This window comes from Trachypithecus francoisi, unplaced genomic scaffold, assembly GCF_009764315.1.
Source record: "Trachypithecus francoisi isolate TF-2019V2 unplaced genomic scaffold, Tfra_2.0 Lachesis_group16, whole genome shotgun sequence".
Taxonomy (NCBI): domain Eukaryota; kingdom Metazoa; phylum Chordata; class Mammalia; order Primates; family Cercopithecidae; genus Trachypithecus; species Trachypithecus francoisi.
The window spans coordinates 44,497,940-44,516,109 of NW_022681461.1; positions in this window are offsets into that span (position 1 = coordinate 44,497,940).

Below are 18,170 nucleotides of genomic sequence, written 5' to 3' on the forward strand. Positions count from 1 at the left end.
CTAATAGGCAGGTAAAATGTGACACACACTTTTAAAACTAGTTAATAGTTTATTAAAAAGTTAAATATAAATTTACCATTCAATGCAGCTTTCCACTCTTAGGTGTCTACCCCAGATAAATAAAACATATGTCCACACACTTTTATGTAAATTCAAAGCAGTATTATTCATAATAGCCAAAAACTGAAAGCAATCCACATGTTCATCAACTGAAGAATAGATAAGCAAAATGTGGCATATTCATAAGATGGAGTTCTGTTCAACAATAAAAAGGCATAGATTACTGACACATGGTACAATATAGATGAACCTCAAAAACATTACATTAAGTGAAAAGAGTCAGACATAAAAGACTATACAATGTATGACTCTATTTATAGTAACTGCCTAGAAAAATCAAATCTATAAAAGCATATTAGTGGTTGCCAGGGTACAAGGGGTCCTGGCAAGGTGATGGAAATGTTCTAAAACTGAATTTTGGTGAAGGTTGTACAACTATACATTTACTACAAAATATTCAATTGTGCACAATACAACAGGTGAATTTTAAGGCATGTAAGTAACAAACAAGAAGAAAATACAAACACATCTGATAAAGGAATGGTATCCAGAATACATAACAAACTCTTTTGACTCAGTAAGAAGACAACCCAATTAAAAATGGTCAAAAGATATGAAAGGACATCTCTATTGGCTGCAAATGCCATGAGGGAAAAAAAAGAAAAGAAAAGACATCTCCAAAAAAAGAAAATACAAGATTAGTCAATACACACATAAAAGATGTTCAACATCATTAGCCATCAGGTAAACGTAAATTAAAATCACAACCAGATACACTAGAGCGGCTAAAACTTAAAAAGACCCACAATACCAAGTAGTGGAAAAGATGTGAAGCAACCGGAACACTCATACATCGCTGGTGGGAGTGTAAAATGCATGATCATGGAAAATTTGGCAGTTTCTTGTTAAATCAAACATAAACCTACCATTCAACCCAGCAATTCTACTCTAAGGCATTTATCCAAGGGAAATGAAAACATGTCTTTATGAAGACTTGTATGTGAATGTTTACGCAGTTTTATTTATAGTACCAAAAAATGGAAAGCAACCCAAATGTTCACAGTAAATGAATAGGTAACAAATTGAAGGTTGTTAATACAAAGGAATTTGGCTCAAAAACAAAAAGGAACAGCAGAATGAGTATGAATCCCCAGTGTCTCTTCACCTCATCCTTCCATAGCGGTGTTAGCCACAGCATCACTCTTCAGTGGCAACATGAGGCTGCACCCCAGGCAAGCTGCTAGGTTGTTGGTATGAATAGGTAGGGCTCAGTGCGCTGAAGGAGTGTGTGTAAGATGGGGACAGCTACCTGGGAAAGGGTGGTGTCCTTAGATAACCTTCCACATACCTACATGCTGCTTGTGTGTGGTGTTGGCCACCTCTCCAGGAGCAGAGCAGTGAGAGTAAGCACTGGTCCTGTGGGAAGGGCAGTGGGGAACGAGACCTGGTACCATCTCCTGGTCCTCCCTGCAAAGAAAAGAAGAAATCTAGCAAGAGCTTGACTAACAAATGCCTGGACTCAGATAGGAAGACTTCCTTTGTCTATTGCTTCATTCCTGGAAATTGCATTGGAACTGTCTGATTAAGAAAAAGCAAAGAATTCTGAAAGAAATAAAAATAACAGAGAACAAATATCCCAGAATTCCTAATAGAATAAATTACTGGCTGGTGGCTAGAGGTACCTGGCACTTATCTCCTCCAGAAAGGACCAAAACATTGAGTAGAAGATCACACATTGAATACAGTGTCTTAGAGAGAACACCGGAATTCAGCAGGACAGTGTCAGAGAACATCTGAGGCATGGAAGGAGAGAGAATTAAAGCAGTCAGCCTGGTTGGGATAGGCTCGTAGCCAGGAGAAACTTTCCAGTGCAGGGAAAAGGTAAGTGAGAGATTCCCCAGTTCACTTTTCTACTGCAAACTGCTGCAACGTTAGCCTGGGGAGAGCCCCTCAGCCCTCACAGACCCTGAGACTAGTATAGGGAAATGCCTGAAGTCCATGCAACAGCATTGTTCCAGAGAGGGAGTTTGTTTGGATGGGTCCCACACACTCCCTGAGACCCAAGCAACTATAGCATGGTGCCATTTGAGAGTTCAGCTCCCACCAGACTACATTCTTCCCTGGGGCCCAACACCCTCTGTACCTCCACATCCCTGGAGCCCTGCTGCCATTCCGCCACATCCACCAAGAGGGCTGCAGCAGAACAATGCTGGCTGGACTCAGCAGTGTGGCTGGGCACCCAGCACTCTAGCGCAAGCAGTGTCCTACATCTCAGGAATGGACAGTGCAGTGCACCAGGGAGGCTGCTCTGGGACAAAGGGAGCTGAAGCACACACTCCTCAGAGTCTGAGAGCGGCCTGCCTTGGGCCACTGCCACCAACAGCAACCCAGCCCCTTCCCTAGCAGCAGAGTCACCACACACCTGCATGTGCTCTCAGGAGACCTAGGGACCAGCTTACCCCAGTGCCACACAGGGGCCTGAGGACAGGTCTGCTCCAGCCCCCACTGCTGACACCTGCACATACCATCTGGGGGTCTGAGGTCAGGTCTGTCCCACCCACTGCCCCTGCTGCCTCTATCCAAGTGCACTATCCAGGAGCCTGAGAATTGATCTGCCCTACCTGCCACCACTGGCAGCCACACACAGCAACATGGGCCCTGACAATGGGCCTGCTCTGCCCACCACCACCAGCACCTGTGCCTACCTTCTGGGGGCCTAAAGACAGACTCACCCTTCCTACCAACACCCAGACATGTCATCTGGGTACCTGAGAATTAACCCACTCTACCCACTACCATCAACATGCCCTCCCCCTCCACACAACTTAGGGGGCAGAAAACTTGCCTGCCCAGCTCACTGCCACCACAACTGGTATCCACGCATGCTGCTTGGGGGACTGAGGGTTGGCTCACCACCACTACTGGCATCATCAAAGCCATACATACTGACCAAAGGCCCAAGGGCCCACCAATCTCTCCAGCCCACTGCCTCCAAAACCAGCCCAGAGCAAGCTGCCTGGAGGCTCAAGGATTAGTCCACCTAGACCTACTACTACTACAGTGCCCATGTATGCTGCCCAAATACCCAAGGGCCAACATACCTAGCCAACTGCCTCTACCACTGGTGACTGAGTACTAGCCCACCTGTTGTGCTCATCTCCAGCAAAGCCTCACCACACTCTTCACTAACAACTATAGCCTAAGCCACTGTGAACTCACAGACACTACTGATGCCGATTACACCCATAGAAATAATACAACGACTACACCACTGTGCCCACTCAGAATCAAAACCAATCACCCTACCCAACCAACACTATAGATACATCTATAGGAAAAAGTCTTTCTCTATGAAAGCCAATCCATAAAAAAGGAAGCAGCAACTGTTACGTGAGATGTGCGGATATCAATGTAAGGACACAAGAAACATGAAAAAGCAAGGAAATGTGACACTTCCAAAAGAACACAATGATTCTCCATCAAAAGATTCCAACAAGAAAAAAAAATCTATGAAATTCCTGGAAAAAAATGCAGGATAATGATATTAAAGAAGCTCAGTGAAATATAAAAGAATGCAAACAATACAAAAATTAGAAAAGCAATTCATGACCTGAATGAGAAATGTATTTTTTATTTTATTGTTTATTTAATTAATGTATTTATTTATTTTTAAGACAGGGTCTCACCTCACTCTGTCACCCCCGCTGGAGTGCAGAGTGGCACAATCATACCTCACACTGCAGCCTCAATCTCTCCCAGCACAGGTGATCCTCCCACCCCAGTCTCCCACATAGCTGGGACCACAAGCACGTGCCATCCCATGCCTGGCTAAGTTTTTGCTGTTGTTTTTGTAGAGAGAGGGTTTCACCATGTCACCCAGGCTGGTCTCGAACTCCTGAGCTCAAGCGATCCTCCCACCTTGGCCTCCCAAAGTGCTAGGATTACAGATGTGAGTCACCTCACATCTGTATGGGTGCATTCCCGAGTGTGAAATTTAACAAAGAGATAAACATAAAAAAAAATTTGATTCTCTCTTGTTGCCACTATGTAAGAAGCGCTTTTATGGGGCTGGCAAGATGGCTGAATAGGAACAGCTTTGGTCTGCAGCTCCCAGTGAGATCAATGCAGAAGGCGGGTGATTTCTGCATTTCCAACAGAGGCACCCAGCTCATCTCATTGGGACTGGTTAGACAGTGGGTGCAGCCCACAAAGGGTGAACCAAAGCAGGGTGGGGCATCACCTCACCCAGGAAGCACAAGGGGTTGGGGAACTCCCTTCCCTAGCCAAGGGAAGCCATGAGGGACCGTGCCACGACGGATAGTGCTATCCAGCCCAGACACTATGCTTTTTTCATGGTCTTCACAATCCACAGACCAGGAGATCCCCTCGGGTGCCTACACCACTAGGGCCCTGGATTTCAAGCACAAAACTGGGTGGCCATTTGGGCAGACACCGAGCCAGCTGCAGGAGGTTCTTTTTGTTTTTTTTTTTGTTTTTCATACCCCAGTGGCACCTGGAATGCCAACAAGACAGAATTGTTCACTCTCCTGGAAAGGGGGCTGAAGCCAGGAAGCCAAGTGGTTTAGCTCAGCGGATCCCACCCACACAGAGCCAAGCAAGCTAAGATCCACTGGTTTGAAATTCTTGCCGCCAGCACAGCAGTGGGAAGTCAACCTGGGATGCTCAAGTTTGGTGGGGGAAGGGGCATCCTCCATTACTGAGGCTTGAGTAGGCAGTTTGCCCCTCACAGTGCAAACAAAGCCACTGGCAAATGTGAACTGGGCAGAGACCACTGCAGTGCTGCAAAGGCACTGTAGCCAGACTGCCTCTCTAGATTCCTCCTCTCTGGGCAGGGCATCTCTGAAAGAAAGGCAGCAGCCCCAGTCAGGGGCTTATAGATAAAACTCTCATCTCCCTAGGACAGAGCACCTGGGGGAAGAGGCAGCTGTGGGCGCAGCTTTAGCTGACTTAAATGTTCCTGTCTGCTGGCTCTGAAGAGAGCAGTGGATCTCCGAGCACAGTGCTCAAACTCTGCTAAGGGACAGACTGCCTCAAGTGGCTCCCTGACGCCTGTCTCCTGACTGGGAGACACCTCCCAGCAGGGGTTGACAGACACCTTATACAGAAGAGCTCCAGGTGGCATCTGGTGGTTGCCCCTCTGAAATGAAGCTTCCAGAGGAAGGAACAGGCAGCAATCTTTGCTGTTCTACAGCCTCCACTAGTGATACCCAGGCAAATAGGGTCTGGAGTGGAACTCCAGCAAACTCCAGCAGACCTGCAACAGAGGGGCCTGTTAGAAGGAAAACTAACAAACAGAAAGGAATAGCATCAACATCAACAAAAAGGACATCCACACAAAAACCCCATCCAAAGGTCACCAACATCAAAGACCAAAGGTAGATAAGTCCATGAAGATGAGGAAAAATCAGCAGAAAAACGCTGAAAATTCCAAAAACAAGAATGCCTCTTCTCCAAAGGATCACAACTCCTTGCCAGCAAGGGAATAAAACTGGACGGAGAATGAGTTTGACAAATTGACAGAAGTAGGTTTCAGAAGGTGGGTAATAATAAACTCCTCCAAGCTAAAGGAGCATGTTCTAACCCAATGCAAGGAAGCTAAGAACCTCACAAAAAGGTTAGATGAATTGCTAACTAGAATAACCAGTTTAGAGAAGAACATAAATGACCTGATGAAGCTGAAAAAAAAAAACAGCACAAGAACTTTGTGAAGCATACACAAGTATCAATAGCTGAATTGATCAAGCAGAAGAAAAGACATCAGAGATTGAAGATCAACTTAATGAAATAAAGTGTGAAGACAAGACTAGAGAAAAAAGAATGAAAAGGAATGAACAAAGCCTCCAAGAAATATGGGACTATGTGAAAAGACCAAACATTTTTGATTGGTGTACCTGAAAGTGGTGGGGAGAATGGAACCACGTTGAAAAACACTCTGCAGAATATTATCCAGGTGAACTTCCCCAACCTTAGCAAGATAGGCCAACACTCAAATTCAGGAAGTACAGAGAATACCACAAAGATATTCCTTGAGAAGAGCAACCTCAAGACACACAATCATCAGATTCACCAAGGCTGAAATGAACGAAAAAATGTTAAGGGCAGCCATAGAGAAAGGTCAGGTTACCCACAAAGGGAAACCCATCAGACTAACAGCGGATCTCTCTGCAGAAACCCTACAGCCAGAAGATAGTGGGGGCCAATATTCAACATTCTTAAAGAAAAGAATTTTCAACCCAGAATTTCATATCCAGCCAAATAAAGCTTCATAAGCAAAGGAGAAATAAAATCCTTTACAGACAAGCAAATGCTGAGGGATTTTGTAACCACCAGGCCTGCCTTACAAGAGCTCCTGAAGAGAGCACTAAATATGGAAAGAAAAAACCAGTACCAGCCACTGCAAAAACATACCAAATTATAAAGACTATCAACTCTATGAAGAAACCGCATCAACTAACGGGCAAAATAACCAGCTAGCATCATAATGACAGGATCAACTTTACACATAACAATATTAACCTTAAATGTAAATGGGCCAAATGCCCCAATTAAAAGACACAAACTGGCAAATTGGATAAGAGTCAAGGGACATAGGTGTGCTGTATTCAGGAGACCCATCTCACGTGCAAAGACAAACATAGGCTAAAAATAAAGGGATGGAGGAATATTTACCAAGCAAATGAAAAGCAAAAAAAAAAAAAAAAAAAAAAAAGGGGGTTGCAATCCTAGTCTCTGATAAAACAGACTTTAAACCAACAAAGATCAAAGAGAAAAAAAGGGCATTACATAATGGTAAAGGGATTAATGCAACAAGAAGAGCTAACTATCCTAAATATATATGCACCCAAAACAGGAGCATACAGATTCATAAAGGAAGTTCTTAGAGTCCCACAAAGAGACTTACAATCCCACACAATAATCGTGGGAGACTTTTAACATCCCACTGTCAATATTAGACAGAATGAGACAGATAATTCACAAGGATATTCAGGACTTGAACTCAGCTCTGGAACAAGCAGAACTAGTAGACATCTACAGAACTCTCCACTCCAAATAAACAGAATATACATTCTTCTCAGCACCACATCACACTTATTCTAAAATTGACCACATAATTGGAAATAAAACACTCCTCAGCAAATGCAAAAGAATGGAAATCATAACAAACCATCTCTCAGACCAGAGTGCAATCAAATTAGAACTCAAGATTAAGAAACTCCCTCAAAACTACACAACTACATGGAAACGGAAAACCAGCACCTGAATGCCTACTGGGTGAATAATGAAATTAATGCAGAAGTAAATAAATTATTTGAAACCAATGAGAACAAAGACACAACATACCAGAATCTCTAGAACACAGCTAACGCAGTGTTTACAGGAAAGTTTATAGCACTAAATGGCCACAAAAGGAAGGAGGAAAGATAAAAAAAATCAACACCCTAACATCGCAATTCAAAGAACTAGAGAAGCAAGAGCAAACAAATCCAAAAGCTAGCAGAAGACAAGAAATAGGTAAGATCAGAGCAGAACTGAAGGGTATAGATATGAAAAACTCTTCAAAAAATCCATGAATCCAGGAGCTGGTTTTTTGAAAAAATTAACAAAATAGATAGACTGCTAGCCAGAATGATACAGAATAAAAGAGAGCAGAATCAAATAGATGCAATAAAAAAATTATTAAAGGGATATCACCACTGTTCCCACAGAAATACAAACTACCATCAGAGAGTACTATAAACACCTCTACACAAATAAACAAGAAAATCTAGAAGAAATGGATATTCCTAGACACATACACCCTCCCAAGACTAAACCAAGAAGAAGCTGAATCCCTGAATAGACCAATAACAAGTTGTGAAATTGATGCAGTAATTAACAGCCTACCAACCCAAAAATTCCCAGGACCATACGGATTCACAGCCGAATTCTACCAGAGATAAAAAGAGGAGTTGGTATCATTCTTTCTGAAACTATTCCAAACAATAGAAAAAGAGGGACTCCTCCCTAATTCATTTTATGAGGCCAGTATCATCCTGATACCAAAACCTGGCTCAGCTACAAGAAAAAAAGAAAATTTCAGGACAATATCCCAGATGAACATCGATGTGAAAATTCTCATAAAATACTGGCAAACTGAATCCAGCAGCACATCAAAAAGTTTGTCCACCATGATCAAGTCGGCTTCATCCCTGAGATGCAAGGCTGGTTCAACATATGCAAAACAATAAACATAATCCATCATATAAATAGAACAAATGACAAAAACCACATGATTATCTCAATAGATACAGAAAAGGCTTAGATAAAATTCAACACTCCTTCATGCTAAAAACTCTCAATAAACTAGGTATTGATGGAACGTATCTCGAAATAATAAGAGCTATTTATGACAAAACCACAGCCAATATCATGCTGAATGGGCAAAAGCTGGAAGCATTCCTTTTGAAAACTGGTACAAGACAGGGATGCCCTCTCTTACCACTCCTATCCAACATAGTATTGGAAGTTCTAGCCAGGGCAATCAGGCAAGAGAAATAAACAAAGGTATTCAAATAGGAAGAGAGGAAGTCACATTGTCCCAACATCTCCTTAAGCTGATAAGCAACTTCAGCAAAGTCTCAGGATACAAAATCAATGGGCAAAAATCAAAAGTATTCCTATACACCAATAAACAGACAAACAGAGAGCCAAATCATGAGTGAACTCCCGTTCACAATTGCTACAAAGAGAATTTAATACCTAGGAATACAACTTACAAGGAACGTGAAGGAACTCTTCAAGGAGAACTACAAACCACTGCTCAAGGAAATAAGAGGACACAAATGAAAAAACATTCCATGCTCATGGATAGGAAGAATCAATATGGAGAAAATGGCCATATTGCCCAAAGTAATTTATAGATTCAATGCTATCCCCATCAAGTTACCATTGGCTTCACAGAACTAGAAAATACTACTTTAAATTTCATATGGAACAAAAACAAAAACAAAAAAAGCTGGTACAGCCAAGAGAATCCTAAGCAAAAAAACCCCCCAAAAACAAAAAACAAACAAACAAAAAAACAAAAAAACAAAGCTGGAGGGATCACGCTACCTGACTTCAAACTATACTACAAGGATACAGTAACCAAAACAGCACACTACTTGTACCAAAACAGAGATATAGACCAATGGAACAGAACAGACCTCAGAAATAATGCCACACATCCACAATCATCTGATCTTTAACAAATCTGACAAAAACAAGTAACAGGGAAAGGATACCCTATTTAATAAATGGTGTTGGGAAAACTGCATGGCCATATGCAGAAAACTGAAACTGGACCCCTTCCTTACACCTTATACAAAAAATTAACTCAAGACGGATTAAAGACTTAAATGTAAGACCTAAAACCATAAAAACCCTAGAAGAACACATAGGCAATACCATTCAGGACATAGGGATGGGCAAAGACTTCATGACTAAAACACCAAAAGCAATGGCAGCAAAAGCCCAAATTGACAAATGGGATCTAATTAAACTAAAGAGCTTCTGCACAGGAAAAGAAACTACCATCAGAGTCAACAGGCAATCTACAGAATGGGAGAAAATTTTTGCAATCTACTCATCTGACAAAGGGCTAATATCCAGAATCTACAAGGAACTTAAACAAATTTACAAGACAAAAACAACCCCATCAAAAAGTGCTCAAAGGATATTAACAGACACTTCTCAAAAGAAGACATTTATGCAGCCAACAGACACATGAAAAAAAGCTCATCATCACTGGTCATTAGAGAAATGCAAATCAAAACCACAATGAGATACTATCTCATGCCAGTTAGAATGGCGATCATTAAAAAGTAAGGAAACATGAGATGCTGAAGAGGATGTGGAGAAACAGGAACACCTTTACACTGTTGGTGGGAGTGTAAATTAGTTCAACAATTGTGGAAGACAGTGTGGCAATTCCTCAAGGATCTAGAACCAGAATTACCATTTAACCCAGCAATCCTCTTAATGGTATATACCCAAAGGATTATAAATCATTCTACTATAAAGACACATGTGCATGTATGTTTACTGCAGTAGTGTTCATAATAGCAAAAAACTATGATTTTTGCCCATCAATTGCCCATCAATGATAGAATGGATAAAGAAAATGTGGCACATATACATCATGAAATACTATGCAGCCATTAAAACGGATGAGTTCATGTCCTTTGCAGGGACATGGATGAAGCTGAAAACCATCATTTTACTGTGTTTACTGTGTCAGTAAACTAACACAGGAACAGAAAACCAAATACTGCATGTTCTCACTCATAAGTGGGAGTTGAACAATGAGAACATACGGACACAGGGAGGGGAACATCACACACCAGAGCCTGTCAGAAGGTTGGGGATCTAGGGAAGGGATAGCATTAGGAGAAATACCTAACGTAGATGATGGGTTGATGGATGCAGCAAATCACCATGGCAAGTGTATACTTATGTAACAAACCTGCACATTCTGAGGATGTATCCCAGAACTTAAAGTATAATAATAACAAAATAAAAGAACTTAACAGAAATCTCAGAACTGAAGAATTCGATGAATGAAATAAAAAATTCAATAGAGAGCTTCAACAATAGACTAGATCAAGCAGAAGAAAGAATTTCTCAAATTGAAGGCAGGTCATTTGAAAAAATTCAGTCAAATTAAAAAAATGAAGAAAGCCTATGATGACACATGGGACCTCATAAAGTGACAAAGTATTCCAATCTTGGGAGTTCCATGAGAGGAGATGGCCAAAAGCACAGTAAGCCTATTTAATGAAATAATAGCTAAAAACTTCCCAACTCTTGCCAGAGATACAGGCATCCAGATAGAAGAAGTGCAGTGATTCCCAAGTATATTAAACCTGAACAGGTCTTTTCCAATGCACACACAATATAGTTAAACTGTCAAAAGCCAACGACAAAGGAAATAAATCTAAAAGCAACAAGAGAAGGGCATCAAGTCACATATAAGGAAATCCCCATCAGACTAACAGATTTGTCAGTAGAAAACTTATAGGTCAGAGAAACTGGGATGACATTTTTAAAGTGCTGAAATGAAAAGAAACATACTCACAACATGAATGAATCTCAAAAGTATTATGCAGAGCAAAAGCCAGTGAAAAACAAAGGACAAAAGCCGGGCACAGTGAATTGCACCTATAATCCCAGCCGCTTGGGAGTCTGAGGCAGAAGGATTGCTTGAGCCCAGGTGTTCCAGCTTGCAGTGATGATCATGCTACTGCATTCCAGCAGCCTGGACAACAGAAAGAGAGAGAGACTTTGTCTCCAAGAAAAAAAAAAGGAGAATTTCATTCATGTGAAATTCTGTAAAAGGCAAATCTAACTTACAGTCACAGAAAACAGATCTGTGTTTCCTTGGAGGCATGGGAGTTAAGGAGGGGGAGCTGTAAAGTGGCCTGAAAAAACTTTTGGGGTGATTGATTTTAAAATAGAAGACAGAAAATAATCTATTAAACTCCAAATTATATTTTAAAAAGTATGACAATAGAAAATAAAAACATAGACTGGGCACGGTGGCTCACGCCTGTAATCCTAGCACTTTGGGAGGCTGAGGCAGGTGGATCATGATGTCAAGAGATCGAGACCATCCTGACTAACATGGTGAAACCCCATCTCTACTAAAAAATAAAAATAAATAAATAAAAATTAGCCAGGCATGATGGTTGGTGTCTGTAGTCCCAGCTACTCAGGAGGCTGAGGCAGGAGAATCGCGTGAACCCAGGAGGCAGAGCTTGCAGTGAGCTGAGTTCACGCCACTGCACTCCAGCCTGGGCGGCAGAGCAAGACTCCGTCTCAAAAAAATAAAAAAAAAAGAAAAAGAAAAAGAAAAGAAAAACATAAATTCTTATTTCAAACAGGAGTTACTAACAGATACCATTTCTTACATGAATATTACAATTAGAAATACATAGGTAAATGCTTCTGAAATTTTTAACATAACCACTAGAAGAATTAAATGCAAGCTATACTTCAAGGACACAAATGACACTGCAAATCAGATGTGAAAAAATGTGCTAAACAAAAAATTTTTGTGGTATTTTTCCCCAGTGTGGTTTTTACTTCTATGAAGACCCAGTAACAGTTAAGCACATCTGTAACATGAAAGATTTCGATTCAAACACTTTTACATAAATGCAACCAAAGCTCATTAATTTACCCTCATGTGATTATATAAATTATTGAGCTCATCTTGATTTGCTAGATAAATATGAAAATAAGATCTCAACAGGCAATACTTATTAATTTTTATAAGGACTTTACAAATTTATATTCTACCTGTGAAAGATTAAAAAAAAGGGAATCACTGCTCTTAAGAAATAAATACAATCAAGTGGACCCTGAACTTTAGAGGGGTCGAACTCTATTCTTTAATGTGGTTTATCTCTGGCTACCTCATGAACATATTTTTTATTCATATTTATATTACAGTCTTAGATGTTGACTTAGATGTTGACTCATCCCTTTTCTTAAAAAGGTAAAAAAGATATATTTTACCTTTTTAAGAAAATATATCCTTCATGAATTATTGAGTTATTAGAGTCATGTTTTTATTCACTTTTTCTCTTGATATTTACGAAGACTTTTCTCAGAAAATTACATTAGATTCCTGGCAAATTATTGGACTGACAAATGATGCAGGAAGATGCAAAAATATATATCAATAACAAATTGGAAAAATTCATTACATATAATGATATCAAGGGTTAGTGAGGATGTGGGGGAAGATGAAACGATATGTTGGTTGGAGTGTAAATTGGTTTGACTACTTTAAAGAGCAATTTGGGAAAGCTTTTACAGTTGAAGATGCACATACCTTACCATTCCACTATTTCACTTCTCTTTGAACAAGTTAATAACAAGGGAAATAATCCACTTAGTGAATAATATATAAACTACAGTTTATTCAAATAATTGTTCTGTGGGATTTATAATGACCTAGATCTACATGAATAAAGATGTTTTGTTTTTAAAATGTGATGCTGATTAAAATTTAAATAAATGTAAAATTTTAAAATAGTATCATTTATGGATGCTACATCCATCATAAAAGTACAAAAACATCCATGAAAATAATTCACACTGACTTTAGGATGGTGGCTACCTCCAGGGAGGAAAACGGCAGGTTGAGGATTTAGATGTGTCTGTAACATTCCATGTTTTTAGAAAACAAAGTGAGAAAACTGAAACAAAAAAGCAAAACATTAGCATGTAATTAATCTTGGTATTTTTAATTATACAAATTTAGTATTACACTCCTCAGATATTGTTTTTCATACTTCACATTACTTTCTATTGTGGCAAAAAGTACATGAGATCAATCCTCTTAGTAAATTTTTAAATATACAGTACAGTACTGTTACATTTTAAGTATAGTACAGTACTATAAGCATAATGTTATGCAACAGAGCTCTAGAACTTTTTAAACTTGCATGATGGAAATTCTATACCTTTTGAACAACAGTTTCCCAATTCCCCCTCCCTACAGCAGCCACCATTCTACTGTTTCTACAAGCTTGACTACGTTAGATACTTCATATTGGTGAAATCATGCAATATTTGTCCTTCTGTGGCTGGCTTATTTCACTTAGCAAAATGTTGTCAAAGTTCAAGTTACAGCATCTAACAGTATTTCCTTCCTTTTCTATGGCTGAATAACATTCCATTATATGTATATACCAAATTTTCTAAATTCATTCAATCATCATTGGACATTTAGGTTGTTTCCATCTCTTGGCTATTATGAATAATGCATCAATGAAATGCAGAGTGCAAATATCTCTTCCAGACCCTGGTTTCATTTTTTTTTTTTTTTTGAAAAATATCCAGAAGTGGGAATCCTGGATCATATAACATTTCTAATTCTTCTAAGGAACTTCCATACTGCTTTTCAAAACAGCTGCACCATTTTACACTCCTAGTAACAGTACACAAGGGTTCCAATTTCTCCACATCCTCACCAACATTATTTTTTTCAAATGGCCATTCCAACAGTTTTGAGATGTTACCTTGTTGTAGTTTTGCATTTCTCTATTAGTGATGTTGAGCATCCCTTCACGTACCTGTTGGTCATTTGTGTGTCTTCTTTGGAGAAATATCTATTAAAGTCCTTGGCCCATTATTTAATCAGTCTTTATATGGATTTATATGGATTTTTTTCTTGCTATTAAGTTGTAGGAGCTCCTTTTGTATTTTGATTAACCTCTTAGCAAATATGTGGTTTGAAAATACCTCCTCCCATTCGATAGGCTGCCTTTTGATTCTATCAACTCTCCTTAGCTGTGCCGAAACTTTTAAAGTTGATGTAGTCCCACTTGTCTATATTTGCTTTCGTTGCTTGTGCTTTTGGTGTTATCTCCAAGAAGTCAACAATATTATGAAGCTTTTCCTCCTATGTTTTCTTTTAGGAGTTTTATACTGTCAGATCTTATGTGTTGTTAATATTTTGTCCATCTGAAATAATTTAGTTTCTCACTATATACTATTACAGAAACAAAAGTTTCCAAAAATGTACAAAACATTGAAGTTCATAAAAATAAAGCTACATTGGAGTTTATGAAAATAAACTCCAAATGGATTCAAGAGCATAATATTTAAAAAAACAAAAATATCAAAGTTTTTGGAAAAATGAAGGAAAATACATAATCTTGATTTAGGAAAGACCTTTCTAAACAAGGTAATAAAACCCAGAAGTCATAATAAAAAGTATTAAATTTCAAGGTAGTTTAATTCTTCCATACAACATAATGATTGGGCAAATTTAATTTTCCAAAGATATCCTCAACAGTATCTCCCATCCTATATACTTTTCCTGTGAAATGTCACTCTGACACTCTTCCCATGAAATGGAGTTATGTTCTCTCCCACTGACTCTGGGTAAGCTTGTGACTACAGTAGGTTTGTGACTTCTGAAGCTAGGTGATAAAAGGTGATATAATTCCTTTCTGGTTGTCTTGGGCCACTGTCTACTAGAACCCAGACACCATGCTGTAAGGAGGCCCAGTTATACAGAGAGGTCCGTGTAGGTGTTCTGGAAAATAGCCCAAGCTGAGCTCCCAGCTGACAGCCAGCATCAACTATCAGGTATGTGAGTAAACTAGGCTTCTGTTGATTGCAGTTGCCAGCCATTGAATCTTCCAAGATCTTTCAGTCTTCCAGCTAAGACCTCAGACACCATGGAAGACAGAAAAGCTGCTGTGCCCGTTCTGAATGCCTGACCCACAGAAACTGTGACCATAAAAAAATGGTTGGTTGTTTCATGTCACTAACTTTGGGATTGTTATACAGCAAAAGTAACTGGAACAATCACCATAAAGAAAAACAAGTGACTGGGCTGAATTTTAGAAACGTATTAAATAGATTAAAAAATAATACCCAGGAAATACATTAATAAAAAGTTACCAACATTCGACAAGGAAAGGTAATCTAGTCAAAAACCATAAACAAGGAATACACAAGAGAAAAAATTGGATGTTCACTTCTATTACTTTGCTACAAATTTTAAAGATTAATAGTATTTGTGTGAGGATGTGTGTAAAGAATTTTGGAAGACATTTTGGTACTTCCTAACAAAATTAAAAATATGTACATCCTCTGACTTGTCAATTTGACTTCTAGACTTTACCTATAGAAATACTAGCAAATGGGCACAAAGATTTCTGCACAAGACTGTCCTCCATAGCACTGCTACTAATAGAAAAAAAAAATCTTTATGATGTTCACTATAGAGGGATGGTTAAATAATAGTTTATTGATATGAACTGTACAGAAAAGAAGAGGTTGGGCACGGTGACTCACGCCTATCATCAAGTACTTTGTGAGGCCAAGGTGGGCAGATTGCTTGAGCTCAGGAGTTGCAGACCAGCCTGAGCAACATGGCAAAATCCCGACTCTACAAAAAATATAAAAATTAGCTGGGTGTGGGAGGATGGCTTGAGCCAGGAGGTGGAAGCTGCAGTGAGCTGAGATTGTGCCACTGCACTCCAGCCTGGGTGACAGAGGCAGACCCTGTCTCAAAAAGAAAGTTACTATATGTTAATAGGGATAACCATATATCATTATATGATAGGAATATCATATAATGCAAATGATCATGTGAAGAAAGGGGAGTGGAATGATGCACACCAAATTATGGCCAGTAGCTACTTTTGGGGAGGAGGGTGGGAGTGGAGATTTTGATAACAGGAATTTTTTCCATTTTGTTCTAGATGGTGATAAGTGCTATGGAGGGGGCGGGCGGGAAAGTAGGGACAAGAGATCAGGGCTGTTGTGGGAGGGTTATGTAAATTTTAAAAACGGATCAAACTACTTTTCATGTTTACATAAAGTATGAAAACATGTATCAGAATGCTACATACCATGTTTAAAACAGTGTTCATCTCTGAGGAGGAAAAAGAAGATTCTACAAGGCTTTGAATACCAAAAAGTAAGGATCACTGAAGACTCTCTTAGAAGGTTCCTATCACAGTGATTACCCAAATTATTGGAGACTTTCAAATGTAAAAAAACGCACATGAAAAGTAAATGACAAAAATTAGAGCACTTCACAGCACAGTACTGTGCACTGACTGGATCAGCATTTTCCACATTGTGGGTACTTTTCCATGATGAGAATATCAGAAATGCTTTTGAACACTGAAACACTCTAAAAGCCAGACATCAAGTTATAAGTGCAGACCATCCAAAAAACCTTGATACTGGTTACTCCTAGACATCATTTAAAATACGAACCTGTTTAACACAATGAGGATATCTGGTCTACACCTACAAAGCTTATACAAGTTATAAAACAAATTTCACTAACTTGTTGGTCCTGACTTCAGCGAGGATTACCCATCCATAGTTTCAATGTGGAACTACAAAACCTCCATCTCGAATTACGTACTAAAACCTTCAGTTATGGCCAGTAGCTACTTGTGGGGAGGACAGAACATGTCTAATTTTTTAAAGTTGTAAATTTCAATACTAAGAAAGATAAATATCACCCAAACCATGCTACAATTAAACTTACTACTAAAGACACACTCAAATACAGTAATATCTGAGTGCTTGGAATTGTATATTCCAAGTTCCTAATTTCCTCAATAGTCTGGCTTTCTAAAAAAAATGCAAAACACATTGCTATTTTTATTGTTTGATCTTTAAACAGAGGTGCTTTCTTGTTTGGAGAAGGGGCCTAATTTGAAAATACTAGTCATCCAGAGGACATACAAAGAATGTGCTGTGACTGATACAAATATTTTTTCAAGTTAGCTTAGATGTATTTTTTTTTTTCAAGCTAACATATCCTCTATCCTTCCTCAGTACTGTTTGCTCAGCTGGATGTCCACAGGGTCCAATTTTCCTTCCAATTGCCCTTGCAAGCTAATATAATTGCTGCTCATATGGGTAATTGGTCAGCCTAGAGCAGCATTTGTATGCATTTGTTCATCTACAGTATCTGGCAACTTCTCAAATGATTTTGCACTCTTATAATAGTATCACATATTTTTAGTTTTTGCCTCTTTATAACAAGGCTAAGTAGATGTGAATCTGTAAAGGATACATATTTTAAGTGTTCAAAAGGTGGAATATACAGATAAAATTCAAATTATTTTTATGCAGTGGACGTTTCTTCTCACTTATCAGAGTAAATGAATCTAGTCTCAAAAGTATGTTGCTCTGCTCTGCCTTCCCCAATTGCTTTCCTCCCCAAACAGAGCCAAATTAACTAGATTGAACCACACTTTAACTTAAAAAAAGTGACAAGCCAGTTTCACTTAACACTGATGCAACAGTAAAAACCATTAATTTTCCTAAAGCTTGTTCTTGAGCACACTTTAAATATTCTGTTTGACAAAATGGAAGTACACATAAAGCACTTCAGGTGAATTCCAGAGTTTAATAGTATATTACTAAAGAAAAGCACTTGCGTGACTGTTTGAGTTGCAAGCTGAACCAGCCACTTTTTTTCATGGAACACCATTTTATACTTGAAGGAATGACTGACAAACCGCAGTTTTTCAGAGTTGGGTATTTGGCAAGCATCTTCTCAAAAATAAGTGAAGGTA